We start from the raw sequence: 5,173 nt of genomic DNA, 5'->3' as shown, positions 1-5,173 counted from the left end.
GCTCGGAGACAAAGTATTCACCACCTCCTATGAAGACTAAGGTGTCTGCTGGAAGAGGAACAAAACCAAGACCTAGAAAAATCATCACAGTCCCTTCTGCATCACAGGGTAGTGATGAATATGATGATGAAACCTTGCAAGCTATGATCATAAACAAGCAGGAGAGGGTAGCTCAAGCTTCTGGTAGCGCCATTCCTCTGGCCATGGACCCCAAAGTCCTCCTAGACTACATAAACATCTGGTATGAGGACCCCAACACTCCGCTTGATGATTTGAAACTTCCCCCTGGCATCAGCCACATGGTGGCCACATTCATCAACGAGGCCAAGTGGAAGGAGCAGCAAGCCAAACAGGCCAAGGTTGCTAAGCTCAAGAAGGAGAAATTCCTCACGCAGAATCTCCTCAACCTGACGCCTGATGCACTGGTGTCAACACAGGCTGAGTTGAAGACTTTGGTAGATAAGTACTCCAAGCTTTCTGACCGTCAAAGTCTCAAAAGCAATTTCATCAAACTTGCTACTGAAGCCGTTGATAACTACAACAAGAAAGCTGCCCCTCCAGTACCAACTCCTCAGCCTCTGATTGAAGAACCAGCTGATGAAACTCCTCAAGCTGATGAAACTCCTCAAGTTGAGGAAATTCCTCAAGAAAGCCGTGTGGATGTACCAGCAATTGAAGAAATCACCACGGAAAATCCAGCTCATGAATCTGCTACAGCTGGTGAGACTGCCCCTGATCCAGCTGCTGCTTCAAAGCCAGCTGATGACTCTGTTCCAGCTGGTTCCTCAAAGCCAGCTGATGAATCTACTGAGAAAACACCTCCACCAAAAGCTTCAAAGGTGCAGAAGATGACTCCGTCTGCATCACACGTGAAGAAGACAAGGGCTGCTAAAAAGGAAGCCAAAAAGAGAAAGGCCTCCTCAGCAGAAGAAAACACTGAGGCCAAGCGCCTCAAAGCGCTTGAGGAAAATGCTTCACTGGACCCTGTGCCCCTCAACATTGCTCCATCTTATGAAATGGTCACCTTTGAAGACCAAGAGAAAGGGCCAGATGAGGAAATGAAGGATGCTGCATCTGAGGAACACACCGACAAAGAAATTCGCATTGACGACAGTCCTCAGCCCTCCATTCCTCGGGTAGAAACTGCACAAGGATCAGCTGCACCAGCTGATGATTCTGGCTCTATCACCAAGCAAGCTGAGGAAGAACAAAGCAAAAATCCTCAAGCCGATGAAATTCATAGCCCTGAGAAAAATCTTCAACCTGAGGATCAGGCTGACCCAACTCCTCCTCCTGAGCAAGATCTTCACACTGAGGCTCAGAATGAACCTATTCCTCCTCCGGAGCAGAACGCTGAACAGGATGCTCCAGTTGATGACATTCCTCAGCCTTTGGCCCAGCCAGCTCACATTCCTCAACATGAAGCACAACACGAGCATGCTCCTCAGCCTGAAGCCCAAGCTGATGAAATTCCTCACCCTGAGGACAATGCTGAGGAAAATGCACTAGACCAAGACAATGCTTTCGTCGTGCTCAACCCAGAGACAACAATTGTTGTCTCCCCTCCAGTTCCACAGCAAAATCTTCAGCGTATGCAGCGTCAGCCATTCTCCAAGCGACCACAGTTTCAAAAGGACAACTTCTTTGAAGAACGCATGTACTTCATTGGAGAAAATCCCTATGACAAGCCTCAAATCAGGCATCTGAAGTTTTGGACGAGGACACAACTGAATTACTATGCCTTTGTGCTGTGTGGAAGAAATAAAATATTCCAGCACATGCATATTCCTCATGTTGAACTTGAAGCAATACGATGCCTGACTCCAGTCCTCAACGTCCTTCATGAAGCTGGACTGCTACAAATGTGCCCAGATATCTCCGATTGGAACAGTGAGCTCATTCTTCAATTTTATGCCACTCTTCACATATCTGGCGATCCTGAAGATATTAACACCTGGGTGTTTGACTGGATGACGCAAAACACTCACTACAAGGCTCCTGCTACTGAGCTACTGCGTGAACTGCCAGTATCAATTCCCTCAGGGGAGGCTGTGAAGCTTTATGGTGAGCGTGAGCTACCCAACGGGATGATGGAAGTCCTCATGAAGCCTTTGGCTAAAGGGCAACCACCGAGAAAAACCTTCCTCATCCACGAGCTCAAATATGCACCAAGGTCTGTTTACAGAATCCTGTGCAGTGTTCTTGCGCCGATCAAATGCCATGATGACAAAGAAGATGTCGTAGGCATCATGAAGAATATCCTCTTCAACATCATCCATGGTATTCCTATCAACATACATAATTTCTTCTTGAGGACTTTGGCCGACAATGCCATGTGTCCCTTTGATCACAAGATATATGCTCCATGGATCATGAGATTCATCAGGACAAGGACAGGCATCAACTTTCACGCTGATTTCAACAACCATGTTGGTTATATGCCTCCTATCAGGGTCAACAAGAAGACTTTCGAGCCAGTTGAAGGAAAAGGCAAGTCTGTTATTGATGAAGGCCGTAGGCCCCTTGATGGCCAGTTCAGAGAGCTAGAAGCATATTCTTCATGGGATGATACTGAGACTCACCCTCCAAGCCCTGTTGCTCCTCGTGTGATGAATACCAGAGAGCTTCTCCTTAGTCTTCACCAGAAGGTGGATCGGAATCACAAGTGGGTCAAACGCCAGTTCGGCGCCATTGTGAAAACCCTCACTGAAACGCAGAATTCTGTGAAGCTTAACCATCACTATCTTCATGAGGTTTTTGATCGCACCTGGGCTACACTTGCTCATCTGAAGACTCCGACAGAACTTGAAGAATTGGAGTTTGAGCGAGACTTTGACTGGTCGTGGCCACCCAAGAAGAAGTTCAGGCCAATCCCAGTTCCAGACCTTGAAGACAGTTCCTTTTCTTCATTCCGCACAGCTGAATCTAATGAAGAACGACACAACACTGCCACCGGTCCAAGGAAGAAGACTACTCCCAAGAAACCTCAAGCATCTTCATCAACCGCCAAGGAGTGAAGTCTTCACGGGTGTTAGTCCTCAGTTTGTCCTTTTTTGTCAGTTGATGACAAATGGGAGAAAACTTGAGATTTAGTCTTCAAGCGGGATATTTTGGGGCTTATGAACTATATTTAAGTTACAAACTCTTGGCTCTTCTGAAGTTTTTATGTAATGAGTTGTAACTTAAGCCCGATAGTACTCTGACGCTTTTGAACGTTTTTCTTCGCATGCTTATTCCTCAAGTTTTTAATGCACGCATGCTGGAATTCGTCAGATACCATTTGGCATCATGCATCTTCAATTTCTTCATACTATATGTCATATGTATGCATGATTTACAAGACTCAAGGGGAGATCTTCATGATATAAATCATCAATGTGCATTTGCTGTGAAAAGCAAATTCCTCAAGATATGCACATCTTCAGGGGGAGTCTCTCTGAATCTTGATTTCAAATTCCTCAATTGAGTATTTACACTTCATATTTTTATCCCTGTTGAAGACTTAACCTAATTGTCATCAACCACCAAAAAGGGGGAGATTGTAAGTGCATCTAGCGCCCCTTAGTGATTTTGGTGGTTTGAAGACTTATAGGTTAAGTATCTAATGTGTTCATGAGTGTACACAGGATCTATAAGTCACTGAGGAGTTTGAAATATTTGATGAATATCGACCCCTAAAATGTATATCTTCGGTTGAAGAAATTGGTCTGAAGCTGAAGAATTGAATCGCGAAGATTCTGTGATGAAATTGATATTCCTCATGAAGATATTGAATTTGAGGAATTCGGTGTGTCCTGAAGAAAATCATTCTGAAGACTTTGAAGCATGAAGATTTACTCTTTCTGTTTTGTTTTCTTCACACTTGAGTAATAGGAACACCATACTGTTAAAGGGGGTTGAAGTTACACTTTGGAATGAATTTCCTCATGATGCTCAACCCAAGCCTAATCCTACCAAAAGCCTCAAGTGAGGAATACGAGTGACATGAGGACTCTCATAGTTGAGGGTTCCGACCGTTCCGATAGCCATGCCACATCATTGGTCTTATCCACACCAACGGTCATATTATTTAAGGGCATTAGTGTCAAATCATGTCGGGATGCTCCCATGCTATAAATAGCCGCCCCCACAACCATTAGCCGGTTGGCTGCTCCGTTAGAAACTGACACTTGTCATAAGAGCAACCCAATTCCTCAGAGTCTTCGAGAGTAATTCAGCAGTGAGGAAATACCCCAAACACCAAACCACAAACCGAGAACTAAGTGATTGAGCATCACTGAAGAAGTTGTTCCTGTGTGGGACCGAAGCCTTTTACCTTTGAGGACTGTGCATCCTCCAGACGGTTAGGCGTCATGGTCTAGAGCAATCTAGCAGTCAATTGTGGATCGCCGGGTGACCAAGTTTGTGAGGGTTTGAAAGTCTGGCCTGAAGACTTACCACGAGTGTTGGGCGAGGACCCTGTGTTCTTAGCCCAAGGAGAATACGGTAGCGACTGTGTGTCCCGGGACTATGTGTCTTTTGGTTTCAATACCAAGCCGCTCTAAACCAAATGTACAACTGTCACAACAGTTGGAACTGGGTCATCAACTACTGTCTTCGCTGTGAAACAGGTTCTAATTCTTCAACTCTTTACATTCCTCAGATTATGTGTTGATGATTTTCACTGTCACTGTTTGAAGAATTTGCTGAAGACTTTCTCTGAAATTCTCAACCCCAAATTCTTCACGCTAGTTAATCCTCATCTGTTTTTGCGTGCCTGCTCACTGTGCAATCTATTTTCACATTCCTCACACTAAAAAACTGATGTTGTGAAACTTTGCACTCTTGATCCTTTACTGTTTCCGCTGTAAGTTAGTCATCAGTGAGGAATTTCCTCAAAAGGAATTTCCTCAGTGATGAAATTCTAAAAATCTCCTATTCACCCCCCTCTAGTCGATATAACGCACTTTCACTAACGCCGTCTGCACCTCGCTCCTGCTTTCCGTCAGACTACCGAGAGAGGAGCGAGCCTCCGTGAGGGCTCAAACATCGAGGCCCCCCCATAAATGTGTTAGCGTCCGTGCCCCTCTTCCTAGGGTTCCTCCTCTCCCATCCGCCGCCGCCACTCCTTCCTCCATCCTCATCCATCTCTCTTTCCCCCCTCAGGTGGGTCTCTGTAGTGTCTAGCAGAGAG

Source organism: Hordeum vulgare, chromosome 4H, assembly GCF_904849725.1.
Source record: "Hordeum vulgare subsp. vulgare chromosome 4H, MorexV3_pseudomolecules_assembly, whole genome shotgun sequence".
In the NCBI taxonomy this organism is placed as follows: Eukaryota; Viridiplantae; Streptophyta; class Magnoliopsida; order Poales; family Poaceae; genus Hordeum; species Hordeum vulgare.
This window is presented reverse-complemented; position numbering follows the sequence as displayed.